The 20,203-nt window shown below is 32.2% G+C and overlaps 1 protein-coding gene across 1 annotated transcript in view; it reads right to left on the bottom strand.

Moving 5' to 3' along the window:
• Positions 1 to 20,203, bottom strand: part of LOC126878550 (segmentation protein cap'n'collar) — a 633,197-nt gene that overhangs the window by 578,573 nt on the left and 34,421 nt on the right. The gene's annotated exons all lie outside the window — the stretch shown is intronic.

Raw genomic sequence — 20,203 nt, 5'->3', positions numbered from 1 at the left:
TGTCAAATAAAACAAGTGATATTGTGCCGATGTGTGCTTTTACCCTGGGGGAGTTTCACCCTGTTTCGGGGGTGAAAAAAGAAACCTTTAAAATAAGTCCGGAATTGGATAAAATGATTAATTCTTAGCAGCTTTTGTTCTACACAGTTTTTTCACCAAGTCATCACTTTTCGAGTTATTTGCGAGTGAATGTTGATTTGTTGATTTTTTAACAAAAAAACAAAAATAACTCGAAAAGTATTGACTTAGTAAAAAACTGTATAGAACAAAAGTTGCTTAGAATTAATCAGTTTATCCACTTCCGGACTTATTTTAAAGGTTTCTTTTTTCACCCCCGAAAAGGGGTGAAACTCACTCCAGGGTAAAAGCAGACATCGGCACAATATCACTTGTTTTGTTTGACATGTTAGCTACGTGTATGCCAAATTTTATGTCAATCCAAGTGGTTTTTTAAAATCTAGAGCAAACATCGTGAGTTAACGTACTATAAACCGTTATTTTTGCAATAATTTATTGATAACAAAGTCGAAACGTGGTTTAAGCTATCACGACTAGTGGCAATCGATTTAGCGTATAAAAATACTACGAAAAAGACTACAAACTTGCTGTAGATAACGCATTTCGAGCTTTTCGGCGAATAAACAATTATTTTGTTATTAACAAAATAAGAACACATTTTGAGTAATCGCGACTAGTCGCATTCGATTCAGCGACCAAAAATACACCAGAGAAGACCTTAACACTATCAATTTATTTACAGGGCTTCTAATAATTCCTGAAAAACACCTAATTTTACCATAATTTGTTAATAACAATTAAACGCACCAAATTTGGGCTTCCAGACCACTTCCATTGGATTCAGCGACCCAAAAAACCTATAATACCACCATCAAATCGCGGCGACCTAAAAGTGCCCACGGGACCCCCTATGTTGCGACTAGACTATGAGGCTTGTGGAAGACATACCACCTATTAACACTTTTTTGTTCGATTTTGATGATGGATAATGATTCGGGTATATTCTGTCAAGAAATCTTGTCAATTTCAGTTTTTTTACGAAACTTTTGAGTTGGTAGATTTTTTATAGAAAAGAGATGCAGTGATCTTAATTTATTTTATAATGAAGAAATTTTATTATTAAAGTTTGAATATTTTCGTTTTTAAAGCATTTTCTGATAATAGCCTTAACTTTTGACGAGCAGTTTATATCACTAACTAATCATCGTTCACTGCGTAAAAGATTTAAAAGTTTATCACTAATTTATTCGTAATATTTATTTTGTTTGGCGACTATGTAGCCGCTTTCAATCCACAATAAAAAATATTTGCAAAATCTCTATATTTAGACGAAGCAACGAAGCGCTAAAAAGCCCAAAACCTAGGAATTTTGTGCAGTAAGATGAAACGTCATGCAACTTTTTGCATTCGATTCAGGAGAGTGCCAGGAAAGTTTGTGAACTAAATTAATATCCGGCAGAAGAAAATTTCCATAAGAAAAATGCATTCAAAGTGCACCTTGAAGAGATGGAAAATGAAAAATTTATAACTCAGGAAGTACCGAAGGAAATGAGTGAAATTTTTACATTTTTGGAGGTCGTTGAACACGAATTTCATTTCGGCGATATACTTAAAGGTACCTGGTGCCCAGGGTGGAACTCGTCGCCTAGAGTTTTATGTTATAATCATTCAAAATCAGTCGATAACCATTACTCGAGGGTTTTGGGGGTCGCTGAGCACGAACTACATGATGACGATGGTCTCCGAGGTACCTGGTGCTCAGGGTGGAACTCGTCGTCTGGATTTTTAAGTTATAATCATTCAAAATCAGTCAATAACTATTAGTCAGGGGCTTTGTGGGCCGATAAGCACGAATTTCATGTCGGCGATGATCCCGTAGGTATCTGGTGCCTATGGTGGAACTCGTCGCTTGGAGTTTTATGCTATAATCAAAATCAGTCAATAACCATTACTCGGGGGTTTTGGTGGTCGCTGAGCACGAATTTCATGACGACGATGGTCTCCGTGGCACCTGGCCTGGTGGTAAAACTTTCTTTCATTAAATCTAAAATTTCCTCCGTCATCTATTGGGCCTTTTTGTATCTGGTTGGTATCAGAATTTCATTTTTTTTAACTTTTATCTAATTCTGTCTTTATTAACCTTTAACTACACGCGCTGGTGTATTTTGTACGCCAGATATAAGAATTCTACTACAAATATATTTAAAAATTTAATTTTTGACCTTGTTTACCTCTCTAACCTATCACTATGTGCTTTACAATTGGTTTTAGTTTCGTTATAATCGGCGTTCTGGGAAGATCGTAATTTACAGTTTATTATTTGTTGTTTCCGGTGGTCGACAATATACGCCACGAATATAGTAATATAAGTAGTAATATAAGTACATATTTCAATTGTTTTTTCGTCATTATGGCACAAAATAAATATACTTCTCTTTATAAAGAATACTTTTTTTCATGTAAAAAATCACATTTCAAAAAAAAAAAAATTTTTAGTATTTTTATTTATTATGGAATCAGATTTCAGTTCTAAATCCCAATTGGCTTACTGAGAACGAACTCCAAGTATTCACTGATGCCGAATAAGGTTTATAACAAACAACTAAGTGTATTAAAAAAAAATAAACAAATCCGCTGTTTTTAAGTGTATTTTCTTGTGGCGTATAAAGTACGCCACGCGTGTAGTTATGTTATAACTTGATGCGCGGGTAGTTAAAGGTTAATTAAACATTTTGAATCTGTGACAGTATTTTGCAGAATTTGTTCTTTAACATTCATTAATCGATTATTGATTTCTTCTTTCAGGCTTGTCTTATGAGTGGGTGGGCTCTATAATTTACTTATATCGATTTGTGCATCTATTGTTTTTCGTTTGAATTCCCTATAAAAATAGTAAATAATAGATATGGTATTTCAAGAAACACAGCAAATGGGATAAGAAATAATTGAAGCAATGAGAGGACAGGCACAATGTTAAAAACGACATTTGCATCATAAAAGTTAACAATAAATGAAAAAAACGAGTATTTTGCTACGTCCAAGAGTGTCTATTTTTGTAGTGTCGGTATTTCATTAAAAGAGGTAAAAACAAGGACAATCTTAAAATGTGTTTGCAAATTGTGACCCAGATTTCCATTTAAGTATGCGCAACTTGGTAAAAATGAGCCAGAATCAAAACTGTACCATGAATAACTCACCTAAAATGGGGACAAGAAAACAAAAATTTGAGGACGGTTAAATCTATTATTGGGAACGACCTCGACAAAAACCAACAACAAAACAAAAGTGGCTAGATATATCGCCCTTTCATTGAGATAAGGAATTATTTACTAACCAAACAACATAATTCTGAAAAACGGTGAAAAACGAAAGAAAAATAAATTAAAAACAAAGTAAGTTATCAATCGAAGTAGCACAGAAAACGACAATAAATATCGTTCCCATACCACCAGATTGACAACAGGTGGAATACTTTGTTTGGTTACAACCTCCCGATATTTTCAAAAATTATAAATCATACAGGATGCCGAGGAAATTAAGATGAGATAATTTTAAATAATTCACAACACATCTGCTCAGCGTGGTAAAAGTTCCAACAAGAAAGATTCCTTAGTACTCAACAGACACAGATTCCTTAGTACATAGAATCTTCGTGCACTCTCCGATTTAACCAGAGTATCATGCAGATGCTGCATTTTCATGTTGCAAAGAAATTGAAAATGTTCATACATTTTAATTCATTTACTCTTTTGTTGAGTACTAAGGAATCTTTCTTGTTGGAACTTTTACCACGCTGAGCAGATGGTTTGTGAATTATTTAAAATTCTCTCATCTTAATTTCGTCGGAATCCTGTATGATTTATAATAATAATAATAGTTTCCCGTTTTATACCGCTCACGTGGCTTTGGGAGTATAGCAGGGTAGTCTGCTATATTTAGGGCCTACGGTATACAAGGAAGATAACAGGGCCAGTGCTACGCTTCAACCGCCTATTATTACCCCTGGTTTTACCCAAGGTACTCATTTTATTCAGGCTGAGTCGACCTGGAGCCTATAGACATTTTAAAAATGTCTAGTTGTTCTTGCTGGCGGTGGGATTTGAATTCCGGACTACCAGCACGCGAGCCCAGCATATTGCCGCCGAGCTACGCCGGCCCCTCCTGTATGATTTATAATTTTTAAAAATCTCGGGAGGTTGTAACCAAAGAAAGTATACTCCGGACTACCAGCACGCGAGCCCAGCATACTGCCGCCGAGCTACGCCGGCCCCTCCTGTATGATTTATAATTTTTGAAAATCTCGGGAGGTTGTAACCAAAGAAAGTATTCCACCTGTTGTCAATCTGGTGGTATGGGAACGATATTTATTGTCGTTTTCTGTGCTACTTCGATTGATAACTTACTTTGTTTTTCGGTAGATGGCTCTAGTACATCCGTGACATTTCTTTCTTTGCAATTCGGAAAGGCCCAAAGTGTGATGCCTGGGGAAATCGGAGAGAAGAGGATATGGGACTACCGATGAGGAGGAAAAAACCTCCGAAACCGGTATAGACTCTTCCTGCACTCTCCGATTTAACCAGAGTATTACGCAGCTGCTGCATTTTCGTGTTGCAAAGAAATTGAAAATTTTTATACATTTTAAAAATAAATTATTTTACTTATATATAGAGCAATATTCTTACTTTTAGACCACTTTGGGGGGGGGGGGTCTGCAGATTTTTACCAAATTTTAAAATATTACTGAACCGTAAAAAATTAGCCTATAGCTATTTTTAGCCCTCTAGGTGACCTTGAGAAAACCTCTGGTACCCAGGGTCACTGCTACGACACGTCATCTGGAGTTTCAAAGGTTTTCGCCACTAAATTGATAAAAATAGATTACTTGGGGGTTTTTTGGGGTTGCTGAACACGAATACGCCATCAGAACCGACCCCTGGAACACATGGTGCCCAGTGTTACAACTAAGGCACGTCTTCTGGAGTTTCGAGGGGTTTCGGCACTGAATTGATGTAAACATATTATTCGTGGATTTATGGGGTTGCTGAACATGAATATGACATCAGAACCGACCCTCGGAGCACATAGTGCCCAGGGTAATGGATATGAACGCAATCTTCTGGAATTTTGTGGCTTTCCGACAGTAAATTCATGTAAACAGAGTACTCAAGGGTTTTCAGCAACTTCAAAAAACCCCAAGTAATCTGTTTACATCAATATAGTGCCGAAAACCTTTGAAACTCCAAAAAATGGCGTAGATACCTCAGGAGTGACCCTAGCCACAGGTGCTCTGGGGGTCGGTTCTGATGACGTATTTGTATTTGTCGACCCCAAAAACCCACGATTAATCTGTTTTCATCAATTTAGTACCTAAAACCCTCGAAACTCCAGATGGCGTGCTATAGCATTCATGGTCAGCGACGCCAAAAATCCCCAGGTAACAAAATCTGGCTCTTAATTATACTGATTTTGACATGCTTATACACTTTGAGATGCATTTTATGCACTGTTATGCAATTATGCATTTTCACCCATTTTTCTATTGTAAACTTTTTTTTTCATAAATGCCCTGGTCTATAGGCGATGGTCACTTATTATACTAAGGTGATAAAGGGCAGTTACATATTTCATTGTTTATTTGTAGTTTGAGCATGTTTTCAATTTCATTTTTCATTAGCCTTTCAAGGCTAGTCCATGTTCGTTTTCGTTGTTTTTTTTTTCTAAAAAAACTTTGTTACAATGGGTAACGGGCAACGGCGCGCGGCGTAACCAGGATGATCCTAAGGGGGGTTCCAACTACTGGATGGTCTCTGGGGGAATGGTGTTAAGCGTATCGAGCTCAAAGTACATCCCAATGGGGGGTTATAACCCCCAAAACCCCCCATGGTTTGCCACTGGTAGCGGGTGTGGAAATTTTACGAATACTTCAATTTGAAGCCATTTGCGTAGTAAAGTTAAAAAGTGTAAAAATAAAAATGGCAGCCTTCATATTTATTCAAATTGATGAGCTGCACAAAATAACAACACGTTTTCATTGTTGAGCAATACTACACAAATAATAACGATTTGGCAGTTTTAGTTTTCAATTTTCATAAAATAAATATGGTCGTATATGTGACATTTTGAGCACATGTAGGTTTGTAGGTATCATTAAAAGTTAAATTTTACGATGTTGATATCATTATGACGTCTCTACACCTGTGAACTGTACTGTATCTTGAAAATAATCGGGTAGGTACATTTAGAAGATTTTTGAGGTTCAAAGATGGTCAGTAGAGATAGAATTATCTATCACACAATATATCATACAATATATTTATAAACAATATAAAAATAGTTTCAAAAGTTATGCATCACCTAAAATTATTCTCATTTTGATAGTTGATTTTTTCATGAACAGATCAACGGATTCCGTTCTTACTATTTTAAATTTTTCTTTGGTATTTTTACACAGTTTAGCAAAGGTTTACTCAAACTTCTTTCTTGTGCTTATACCGGGTGGAAGAAAAGAAAAATTTTTCTTGGGTTTTGAGACAATCTGTAGGGCGGACAAGGTACAAGCGTTAGTATTCATCGAAATCGTATTGTAGTCTTATGTTTTGTGAACATTTTGTTTTTTGAATGTCGCTGATATCTTTAGAAACAAAGAAAATGGAGGGATTTGTTGAAAAAAGTTTGAGACATCCTGTAGGGAGGAAAAGGTACAAAGTTGGGTATATATCGAAATTATGTTGTAGTCTCATAGTTTGTGAACATTTGATTTTTTTTTAGTTTTTCTGATATCTTTCATAACAAAGAAATTAGACGGTTTTACTCTTTTATTTGTTTTAACTGACGATAGCGATACGTGACGAGGTTATGTCTTATCATATACTAAGATGAAATTATTTCCTATATATATAGCTTTATTATTATTTCCTATTGCAAAAGGAATAAAGTGTTCAAAGAAAGAAAATCTGTGCAGTGTACCTCTCGTTTTTTAAAGACCCTCCACGTGTAACGGTCCACCCGTTATACTATCATTTTTAGCGCTTTAATTATTTTTATAATTATTTTCTTTTGATCGCTTAATTAAATTCTCTAATTTCTCGTAAAGGACTACTGACGTGACGTCATACTTCGGTGATGGAACGTACTATATACGCCACCTATCGAGCAATAGTCTTTCGTGTTCTGAGGTCGTCCTTGTGACAGACGAAAAAAACCTCAGCTCAGCTTTCACTTTTAGTTGGGAATTGTTGGGAGTGGTATGGCACAAAATTTAGGTCAAGTCCAGGTTAATACCTAGTTCCATAAAATGTGAACTCCAAACTATGGATCACCAAAACTATTAGGAGTATTTCCATCCAATGGGGTTTTCTATATAACATCATCGAGTCTCATGGTAACTACAATTTTTATATTAATTTTTTTTATAACAATCTGTTGTCAATCTTTCATGGTGAAATATATAATTTTTCCAATTAAATCTTATGTGTAAATTTATTCACTGAAATTAGTAGTTATCTTTAATTATTCCAAAATCTTTCAGAGAAAATCCTAACCCTAATTTTTAGCTATGTATCCGTATCTTTTATCTTTGAATTATTCCATTATTCAGCAATATCCTATAATTATTTTAAAGAAATCATATTTATTCTGTACTTAAATCCCAAATCCACGTGGCTGTAATTAGAAATTCTCACATAAAGTTGTTAAGGTTTAGTATTCAGTAATTTCTTGTGCCTAACTAATGAGTTTTTTTACATTACTATCTATCCAAAAAAACACTTTCTTGGTTTTTCTTCTATCTTTCCTTGGATTCTTTTTTCATACACTTAAGAAACTGAAGTAAATGGAAATTTTGTGTTTTTAGCCACTCCCGTGAAAACTTAGACCTCCCAATACCATCGGAGAGGTAGGACAATTTCCAACCACTAGTCACTATTGGGTAGTCATTTTGGGGAACATGTTTTTGGGGGCATTCCAGCTCCCTTTCGTCCTGCCACCGGGGCCTACGGAGGGCATGGGGCGCATCATCCTGATGCTCATTTTCGAGGATACAACAGCAACCTGTTAGGAGTCGTTTGGGTTTGTTTGGGAACAATTAGTGTGGTGATAAAGTAACTATGGTTCTTTATATTTCAGACATTTATTTGATGCACTATGTTTATTAATTAATTTTTTCAGATTTAGTTTACCTTTGGTTTTTTTGATATGACATATTTGTATATTAATGTATTAGGTTCCCAAACTTTGTATCTACGGCAACTTCTTGTGCACAGGAATAACCCTAGAAAATTAGGTTTTTATACTTTATTATTGCTTTGATTGGTTGATGTAATTCGGGTAAATTTAGTTTGTATTAGTAGCTTGTTTCCCAAATATTTTATTGTTTATTCACTTTACTTCATTTGTTCGGTTAATCTAGGTCATTCTTTCGGTATTTATCTCAACTTCATTTCTATTTCATTCATTGTATATTTAACTTGCGTAATTCGTTTAGTATTTTCCCTTAGTCAGGCTTGTGCCTATTTATTTATATCACTTTTTAATATTTTTCGGTTTTAATTTCGTTGTACGTAGCAGGCGTACTATAACCATTTGGTAGAAATCTCATGTGAGTTGTACCTAGCGTTGCCAGCTGTCCCGATTTGCGCGGGACGTCCCGATTTTCAGGGGCCTGGGGACGCGTACCAATTTGTACCTGATCTGGACACTAAATGTCCCGATTTTCACCCATGAAAACCAATTTCAGGACTTGCAGTGAATTTTATAACTATGTTATAAAAACAAGACACTCCTAAAAGCGGCAAAATCGAATGAAAAATATAATTTTAATAAAACATAAATAATTTACTTAATCTACGATTTTTTTTGTAATTTCGTCTAATTATTATTATTATGTAGGATTAAATGCAGATTATAGAAACACCTTGTAGCCCAGTAAATGAACGGGAAATACGGCGATAATGTGTAATTTTCAGGATAAACTCCAAACTGCATGACAATTTGGACGGCTTGTGCCGTTGGTTGCTTTTACTAGGGGGGTGACAGTCACCCCTAGTTGAGGGTGAAAAACCGCGCGTTTAAATAAGTCCGGAGATGGATAAATTGACTAATTCTAAGCAATTTTAGTTCTATAGAATTAATTTTAACTTAGTTAATACTTTTCGAGTTATTTACGATTGAAAATGTTTATTTTTAGACAAAAAATCACGTTTTTAGGCGATTTTCGCAAATAACTCAAAAATTAAGTATTTGATCGAAAAAAATATTCTTAGCAAAAATGTAGCATAACATAAAAAAATGGAAAAAATTGTGAACTCGTAAAGTCTATAGACCCAGCAAAAGAAAAGTTGTAGCTCATGAAAAATAGGTTCTTATTCGTCAAATTCCAAATCAAATATTTCAACGTGAAACAACCAAGAAATGAAGCACTTTTCGGGAAAAACCAATTAAAACTTGTTTAATAAAGCTTTATTTTTATGTTTTAAAAAAGTTTCTAGCATCAAAACTAAGCGAGTTATGCTCAAAATCAAGTTGACTCCTTTTCTTGTTAAAAAAAACGTAAAAATCTCCCCCTACTTAGCACCCCAAATAAAATTAATCGTTACCCCTTTACAAACAATTTACTTTACTTATGTATTTTTTACATGATTGAAATGGCCTGAACGAGTCACTAATCACGAGTGTATGCAAAATATGAACAGCCATATTTGAACCAATTTTTGTCTTACAGAAAAACAAAATGAATCTATCATATATATTTATAAAAGCAAAACCTACTTACTTTTTACTCCTTGGGAATTTTAGTATCCCTAATACTTCTTAAGTTATTTTGAAAAAATGGCATTTTCCAATATTTTAGGAATTTTTTTTTGCTATAAAAACAATTTTTTTGAAAACTAAGCACTCCCAACCGGTAAACCTTACAGATCGTATAAACAATACACATATAAAGTAAATGGTAAAGCGGTAACGATTAATTTTATTTACGGTACTAAATAGGGGAAGATTTTCACGATTTTTTTTTTACCAAAAAAAGGGACCAACTTTATTTTGAGCGTAACTCGCTTAGTTTTAATGCTTACTCGCTTTAAAGAGACCTTTATATAAAACAAAATTAAAGATTTTTTTAAACACTTTAAAAAATTTTAATAAGTTTTGCCCGAAAATTGCTTAATTTTTTGGTTATTTGAAGTTGAAAAATTCGATTTGGAATTTGACGAATAAGAACGTACTTTTGATGAGCTACAATTTTGCTTTTACTTGTTTTATAGACTTTCTGAACATACAATTTTTTTTGCTTTTTTAAAAGCTACATTTTTGCTAAGAATATTTTTTTCGATAAAATTATTCGAAAAGTATTGACTTAGTTTAAAAATTATATAGAACAAAAGTTTTTTAGAGTTAGTCAGTTGATCCATTTTGGGATTTACTTTAAACGCGCGTTTTTTTACCCCCGAGAAGGGGATAACTGTCACCCCCCAAGTAAAAGCAACCAACGGTACAAGTTTAACTTTGAAATAGACAGTAAGTAGAACCTAAAACCAGATTTTCATGCAATTCAGAGTTGACTCTGAAAATTACACTCCAAAACGGTCATTTAATGAACTATTGTTGTTTATTTGTCCCGAACTACAACCCTAAATCCCGATTTGTTTTTGCTTATGTACCGATTAAGAACAAATCGGACCTGGCAACACTAGTTGTACCCTATATGTAAGTAAGAGGTATTTATATAATTTTGTAATAGGTAACAGGATTGTTGTTATCTTGAATATAACATGTTAAAGTATAACGTATGTAATTTTAGAGTCACATAATATTAAATTTGGTTTAACTCAGAGATTGTCAAAAATCTAGGTAGTTATTTTAATAAATATTTACTTATTTTGTATATCATTTATTTTTTATTATTCCTTTATGTTCATTATTACAGATTTAATATATTTAACATTTGACAGCAGTGTAAGATACCTGGGAGAGTGATCGAAGATCATTTTCTTGGCGCCCATGATTTGTTAGTTTTATTAATTTTGTTCGTCTTTAGCACTTATTCATCTTTATACATTTTCAGTACATTATTCTTATCTTAGTATATACCTTTTCTAGTCATCATTATCTACTTGAGCTACTGTTCTTCGACAGGCATGCAAACGAGCCGTATCCATCCTTGAGTGTCAAGTTGTTCTCTTGCATCTCTAGCTAGCCAACTCTATTCAGTTTGCCTCTGTCTCTCCATACTTCTACTTCTATCCCTTTTAATCCCCCTTTCTTCAGTACTACTGCAAAGTAGTATTTTTTCTTACTTCGGCTTCAATGTAGATGCCACCACACTATCTTCATTCTTGTCCCATTAGCTTACATACATCTAGTACATTAGTTACCAAGCTGTATAGTTACTTTCTTTTTTCCTTACTTCTGTTGGAGTATATCACTGTCTTTACATTCACTCCAACAGAAGTTCTTGGTTTCACACGTGGACACTAAATCCGTACTTACTCTCATAGTCCAGAAAGCCACTGCGCATCCACTATCAAAAATGTTCTAATTCGGATTTTTTGCACAATCTTACTCAAAAAGGACGCCTTTTAACAAATTTGCATGTTGCCAGGACCAAAAGTTGGTCAAAAATTTTTTAAACTTTTTTTTTTGTTTTTTTCTTAAAATTATTTTTTTTGCATGGAACAAATTTTTTTTTAGGTTTTTTGGATCATTCCAAACAGAAAAGGTCTTTAGTGACTTTTCTCTAAAGTTGATAGTTTTTGACATATAAGCGATTAAAAATTGAAAAATTGCGAAATCGGCCATTTTTAACCCTCAAAAACTATGTGAAAAACTGAAAATTTGAATGTTGCCAAGGTAGGTAGATATTCTTTAAACATCGATTGATGAAATCCCGAAGAGTTTTTTGCAATACAATATCAAAAACCCCTTTGTTTTCTAATTGCCAATCAAGCGTGCGCGACACTATTTTCCACCGTTGCATGTGTATGCGGAATAAATTCGTTGTTTCGTAAACCGGCGACTTTAAGGAAAAATCCCGAAACAAGTCGATTTTTATTTTTAAGTTATGATATTGTGACATATATGGTATACTAGTGACGTCATCCATCTGGTCGTGATGACGTAATCGATGATTTTTTTAAATGAGAATACGGGTCGTGTGCTGGCTCATTTGAAAGGTTCTTCAATTCTTTATTCAGTAATATAAACATGTACATAATTGTTTACACAGGGTGTCCAAACAATTTTTATTAAATTAAATCATTTGGCAAATTGACAAAAAAATTAAATTATTGGACACCCTGTATAAATAATTATGTAAATGTTTATATTACTGAATACAGAATTGAAGAACCTTTCAAATGAGCTAGCACACGACCCCTATTCTCATTTAAAAAAATCATCGATTACGTCATCACGCCCAGATGGATGACGTCACTAGTATACCACATATGTCACAATATTATAACTTAAAAATAAAAATCGACCTGTTTCGGGATTTTTCCTTAAAGTCGCCTGTTTACGAAATAACGCATTTATTCCTTTCATTTGCACCATACTGCATACACATGCAAGCAACGGTGGAAAATAGTGTCGCGCACGCTTGATTGGCAATTAAAAAACAAAGGGGTTTTTGATATTGTATTGCAAAAAACTCTTCGGGATTTCATCAATCAATGTTTAAAGAATATCCACCTACCTTGGCAACATTCAAATTTTCAGTTTTTCACATAGATTTTGAGGGTTAAAAATGGCCGATTTCGCAACTTTTCAATTTTTAATCGCTTATATGTCAAAAACTATCAACTTTAGGGGAAAGTCACTAAAGACCTTTTCCCTTTGGAATGATCCAAAAAACCTAAAAAAAATTGTTCCATGCAAAAAAAATAATTTTAGGAAAAAAAAAAAAAAAAACGTTTAAAAAATGTTTGACCAACTTTTGGTCCTGGCAACATGCAAATTTGTTAAAAGGGGTCCTTTTTGAGTAAGATTGTGCAAAAAATCCGAATTAGAATATTTTTCCTAGCGGATGCGCAGTGGCTTTCTGGACTATAAGGGAATTCCACCTCAAAATACTACTGAGCCTCCGTTAAACAATCTTGTCTCTCTTATGCTGCGCTGTCCATACCGCTCACTTGATCGACAAATAGCTCTTAAGATGTCGACTAGAATTGTTAACATTATGTGCCTTTCTGTTTTTAAAGGTTTGTTAACTGTAATTTTTTATTGTTAATTTAGTTTTGTTTCAGTTAAAACACGTCATGTTAAAGAAAAAAACCGTCTATTTTCTTTGTTTCTAAATATATCAGAGATATTCCAAAAACATAATGTTCACAAAACATAAGACTACAATATGATTTCGATTTATATCCACACTTATACATTGTCCTCCCTACAGGGTCTCTCAAACGTAACATCAGAAAAACATATATTTTCTTCCACCCGGTATAAGTTCAAAAAATAGTTTGAGTAAACCTTTGCCCAACTGTGTAAATACCAAAGAAAACTCTAAAATAATAAAAAAAAATTAGCGGAATTCGTTAATCTGTTGACGAAAAAATCAACTACGAAAATAAGAATAATTTTAGGTGATGCATAACTTTTGAAACTAAGTATGTGTAATATACTGATAAGATAGCAATTTAAAAATAAACCAAATACATACGTATATAAATTAATGTTTATGAATGATTTTTTTTAAATCATGGAGTAGCAAACTAATTTTGAAGCAGTGAAATAATTGCAAAGATTATTAAACTTATTATCTCATATACAGAAAATATTAAATACATTTTTATTACAACTAAGTAACAATAATATCTAGTCTATGTACACTATCGCAACTAAATTGTATAATATTATCTAAAATCCGCGCACAAAAATATTTTTTTTTATTATAAAAATAAACAAAAAGATAAAACGTAACATTGTCTATAATTACTTCAGATAAAGAGGTAATTAAAATCACTTTCAATTTTAATTTAATATTTACGAAAATATTAACTCAAGTTAGATTTAAAAACAAAGTAAGCACGTGGTTCTGAAACTATTTTTTTGTGCTATGTTTTACACTGAATATATAGATAATACAGGGTGATTGATTAGTAGGGTAAAGCTCAATAGCTCCTCTATAGTAATAGATAGCAATAAAAGTTAATAACAAAAAGTTTATCCACCTTTGAGCTTCACATTATAAAATTAGTTAGAATGTTACAGGGTGTTCGATAACACAGTGGCAGACCTAACTTATGTTTTTTTAAATGGAACACCCTATATTTTATTTTATATTCGAAATCCTGTTAACTTCTCCATCACAAAAATATAAAGGTTTGTAATGTTATACAGGGTATTTACAAAGTTATCACCAATTTTGTATGAAAATCGTAACAAGTTCAACTCTCTGTATAAATAAAAATAAGCACAACAGCAATGGTTTATTAATGCCATATTTTTTTATTTATTGTCAAAATTTTTAAGAATTATTGATATTGCTAATTTTCTTTATATCAACTACAGGGTGAGTCAAAACGCAAGTACATTATTTTCTCAGTAATGTTAAATGGAACAACCTGTATTTTATATCATTATTGAAAAGTAACATTAACGTACTTTAATTTTTATATAACATTCCCTATGCCCAAATTTATTAGTTTTCGAGATATTTTCATTTTTCAGAGCAAATTATTTTAGGTGTTTAAATTTATCTAAATTTTAAGTAAGCCATGACTGAATTGACAATTGAAGATTACCAATTATCAATCCGGTAATCAATGTAACACTGTAGCAAATAAAGAAATAAAAATAATTTATTAGTAATACATTTTACAAACAAAAACACAACCACTACATGCAACATTTTTGAAACAATTAAAAACTATGTTTTTATGTAAATGCAACAAATAAACAAAGAAAATTAGTAATAAATTTTACAAAAAAACACACAAACACAAAATACAATATTTTGTGAAGACAATTAAACACTACTTTTGTAGGTAAATGTAACAATGTAACAAATAAAGAACAAAACATAATTTATCAGTAATACATTTTCCAAAAAAACATGTTTGAAAAAATTAGAAGCTACTTTTAATAAAATATTTCTAATATTTAATTACATAAGGTGTTCAAAATTGTCTCTTAACACATTTATGTACGCCTAAAAACGATCATTGAATGAGCTACTTACTCTACGGAGCATTTGTAAATTAACACATTGAAATACACTTTGTATTCTATTTTTCATCTCATCCCTTGTTGTTGGAGGTATTTTATAAACTTCATTATTAACGTAACCCCAAAAAAATCAGTCCAGTTTATTAAATTCTGGTGATTTGGGTGGCCACGCTACTGGTCCATTGAAAAATGAAAATATCTCGAAAACTAATAAATTTAGACATAGGGAATGTTATCTAAAAATTAAAGTACGGTAATGGTACTTTTCAATAGTGATATAAAATACAGGGTGTTCCATTTAAAATTACTGAGAAAATATTAATTAAAAAGAAAATTAGCAATATCGACCATTCTTGAAAATTTTGACAATACGTTAAAAAATATGGCATTAATAAACCATTGTTGTTTTGCTTATTTTTATTTATACAGGGAGTTGAACTTGTTACGATTTTCATATAAAATTGGTTATAACTTTGTAAATACCCTGTATAACATAACAAACCTTTATATTTTTGTGATGGAGAAGTTAACAGGATTGCGAATTTAAAATAAAATATAGGGTGTTCCATTTAAAAAACATAAGTTCGGTCTGCCACTGTGTTATCGAACACCCTGTAACATTGTAACTAATTTTGTAATGTGAAGCTGAAAGGTGGCTAAAATTTTTGTTATTAACTTTTATTGCTATCTATTACTATAGCGGAGCTATTGAGCTTTACCATACTAATCAATCACCCTGTATACTGGATTATCGGCAGGAAATCTAAACCGACCCTTTAAAACAAAATACTGTATATAGGGCTTTTCATTCACAGTCATTTGTTTCGAGCTTCTATCATGTGTCACATAATAATAATATATCTACGTCATACGTTATTGGTATATAATAATGATCAAAAACCCTGTATTCTTCTTATTTTTCTTTATAAGAAATTCTGCTTATTTCCTATTATAGTACAGTCATTCAAGCAATTCGCCTTGCAATTATTCTAAAGACCCTTATGGATTTGTTTGAAATTATGACAGTAGCTCAAAAATGATGCAAATAACAAACCTGACTTGGTGCCAACGTATGCTTTCACCCCAAGGGTGAGTGCCACCCTTTCTCGGGGGTGGAAATTTAAAATTTCAAAATAACACCGGGAATCGATAGAGAATTGAATTTTATGAAGAAAATGTAGAATAAAATTTTTTATTTAACTTAATAATTTCTGTAATTCGCCATTGAAAATTCCAAAAAAATCACGTCTTTCGACAGTTTTTCGCGAATAACTCGAAAATTTCGCATTTTCAGGAAAAAACCATTCTTATTAAAATTGAATCTTATAAAAAACACAAAGAAACTAGTCAGTTTTAATTAATTTTTTTAGATAATATTAAGCAACTTCTGAGTCATTGAAAACGAATTTTTTGTTTTTCGTAAATTTATGCAAAGGTTTGAGCTCAAATAACGAAAAAATGATTATTTTTTCATAGAAAATGTTAATATAGTTATTTTCCTAACTAGTGCGGAAAGTGATACTTTCACGCACGAGACAGCCGTTGACCCGAACGACGCGATAGCGGAGTTCGGGCAGCAGACGACTGCGGGGAAGACACTTTCCGCATGAGTTAGGAACAATATTTTTTCTAGGGCCGTACGTTTGGAAAAAAGCCACAAAAATTGAGTTATATCAATTTTTATTTAGGACTGAAAATACACAAAAATTAATTCTTTGACAAGGTTGTCAAAACCAAACTTTCAATATAATGGGTTACCACGACGACGATATTGGTTTCCATGACAACGATTCAAAACCATTGTAATTGTCTACTGATCCGACTTTTAAATATGATGTCAGAATAATTTTATTTCATCGAATTCTCGCGCTTATTTAATTAAAACATGAACACAATAAGATAAATTTGAAATAAATTAGTAAATAATATCTAAATATTAGTTTATTGCATGTATTATAATATATTATAATGCCATATTACAAGGTATTTTACTTTCCCGCACGCCGTGCGGGAAAATTTACTTTCACGCACGCCGTGCGGGAAAGTGCAACTTTCCTTTTTTAGCAAGGCCGTAGAAAAAACATTTGTAAAGTACTATTTCAGACTTCAAAATAAGCTTTGATCAAAGCCTCTAGCATGAAAATTAAGCAAGTTATGACGAAAATTAGTCAAGTACTTACCTCGAATTTATAAAAAAAAATTACGGTAAAATGTGTGCCATGTGCGGCAAAATTAATATTAATCTTAGCCCATGTAAAATTAACTTTATTTATGTTCCAACAACACGTTCCAAAAGTTTGAATTATTTAGAACAATTACATTTTGAAAAAACTTGTTTTCATCAAGTTTTTTTTCGATTTTTCAAAAAATACGTAATTTTTTCAAAATATCTCAAAAACTATTGGATTTATGAAAAAAGTGATCTGACCAAAAATTTACCTTTTTTTTTCTGAAAATTTTGCTTTTTTTAACTCACGCAGCTTAAAAAATTAGGCGAGATATGAGTGTTTAAAGTATTGATTTCAATGCAAAGGGAGCGTCTTTTTAGCCCTTTAACATTAAAATTCTCTGATCAAAAGGGTCTAGAAAGATTGCAACTCTCATGATCTTATAGCTTATGAAATTCCCTACAAAATAATGTGTGGGTTAATGCAAAAAGCTTTAAGGGAAGCCGAGTTATTGTTAAAAAACCAAATACATTTTTCTAGAGATAATGTTCGAAAATTACGGGGCGTCTAAATTTTGATGTTTTCCCTAATTTTTATGATAAGAGGTAGTTTTTAGGGGTTATAGGGGTAAATAACTTTTTAAGATCTATAACTTTTTATTGAACCAGTTTTCTTTAGAATGTGCAAGAAACGTTTTATAGGCAAAAACATTATTTTTCGCTTTTTATGATTGTTTAAAAAAAGCAAAATCAGCTGCAAGTCTTTACGGATTTGTCATAAGCTACCACTCGTATACCTTTTAGAACTCAAATTTTAGATTTATTTTTAATTTATATACCTAAATTTTATATATGGTTTTTACGTCAAACCGATGATTTTTTCCCAGATAGACTAAATTATAATGCAGATGATGGCAGCAATCGAATATCGAGAGTTCCCATATACTCCAGGGAAATAAGCTAGAAATAGACCATGTTCGGGATACTCAAAGATCCAGGTAGCTGATTACTTATTTAGTTATTGTAGACCTACAGGAAGAAAACCTACCTGTTTCCTGCCTACAGTTCGCGTCCGTTTTTTAATTATTAACAATTTAGTGCAAAAATCGTGATTTTTTCGATTTTTTGCACTCTATTCAAAAGCTAAATAGTTGATATAAAATTGCAAAATTTAACGTTTTAGAACATTGAAAAACCTTCAAAATACCGATTTTTGAAAGTTAAAAAGTTAATTTGATGCCGGCAAACTGCAAAATACGTGAAAATTGTTATTTGTTAATAACTTTTACTAAAACTACCTTAGAACTTTAGTGTTTCACCCAAAGTTGGGTATTGGGGTACTTAACAAACCCTCAAAATTTGAGACCGATCCATCAATTAGTTTAAGAGTTATTCTATTTGTTTATCTCAGAAATCTTTACTTTGTGATAACATAAGACAGAAAATAATGAAGATAGGGCAATTATGCGTATACCAAATGAAAGTAGAAAAGTTATACTATCAAAATGTACTAAAAAAAGATAAAAAAATTATCTAATATAGTCAAAAATCCTTTTAACTTAAAAAAATATTGTCCGTAGAAAAAATCCTTTTACATATTAGAAAAGCTGGTATTTTACACGAATTTTAAAAATGTAGTTCAATTGGTGACTAGTCGTGGTAAGTGAAGGGGAAGCTGTGAGCCGACAAATGCACGAGTTCAAAAACTAATAAAGCAACTTAAAACTACTATCATTTTCTATATCTCGGGATGTACTGAATATATTTTGATCGTTTTTTTTTAATTTGTATGTAATTTTTCTGTACATTACAAATATGAAATTTGTCTAGACATTTATTAATAATTAATAAACAGTCTAATTTGTTTAAACAATTTTTGAAAAAATAATTTTTCCCAAAAATCCATGATTTTAATCATACTATCATTATTAATCATAGAAAAAGTTAAGCTACACTTTAATAAATAAATTAACTTCAATAAATACTTATCTAATAAAAATAATTGATTTATTAAAGTGTACTTAACCTTTTTCCATGATCATTAATACTAATATGATTAAAAAATAGATTTTCGAAAAAAAATTTTTTTCAAGAATTGTTTAAACAAATTAGACTGTTAATTAATTAACAAATTTATAAACAAATTGCATATTTGTAATGTACGTCGAAATTACATACAAATTAAAAAAAGAAAGATCAAAATCCATTGAGTTAATCCGGAGATACAACAGTATCAAGTTATGAACAGTATAAAAACAAGAAAACTAGAATATTTGGGTCACATTACCAGAGGAGAGAAATATGAGCTGCTGAGAGTTATTATGTAAGGAAGGATCCAAGGAAAAAGAAGCATAGGAAGAAGACGCATCTCCTGGCTGAGGAACCTTAGAGAATGGTTTAACTGTAGTTCATTACAACTGTTCAGAGCAGCAGCCAACAAAGTGACCATAGCCATTATGATATCCAACCTCCGCTAGGAGATGGAACTTTAAGAAGAAGAAGGAGATACAAAAAATTATTTTTTTTATTATTTAGGTAATGCCTCGACAACTAATGGCCATTGGCATGGTAGGTACGGTGAATTTTTTCAGTTGGGTACCTAGTGTCATATGTAGTGTGTGTTGAGTAAGTGTCTTGTTACTTTGCAAAGTCGACGTCATTGTCTTTGCGAAGACGCTAATTGCATCCGAACGTCTGCGGTCCCTCCCGTGAGGATCGAGATACAGAAAATTGTATTAGTTTGAAATTGCTTTTTCGGTATTTGAACTCGGTGGATTTGTAGGTTCCCCCTAGTAATCGTTTGAACTACATTTTTGAAAAATCGTAGAGGATGCTGTGAAAGTACAATGTTTGTGC

Source organism: Diabrotica virgifera, chromosome 10 (assembly GCF_917563875.1).
Source record: "Diabrotica virgifera virgifera chromosome 10, PGI_DIABVI_V3a".
Taxonomy (NCBI): Eukaryota; Metazoa; Arthropoda; class Insecta; order Coleoptera; family Chrysomelidae; genus Diabrotica; species Diabrotica virgifera.
Note: the sequence above shows the minus strand (reverse complement) of the source record. Positions and strands in the feature narration are given on the sequence as shown.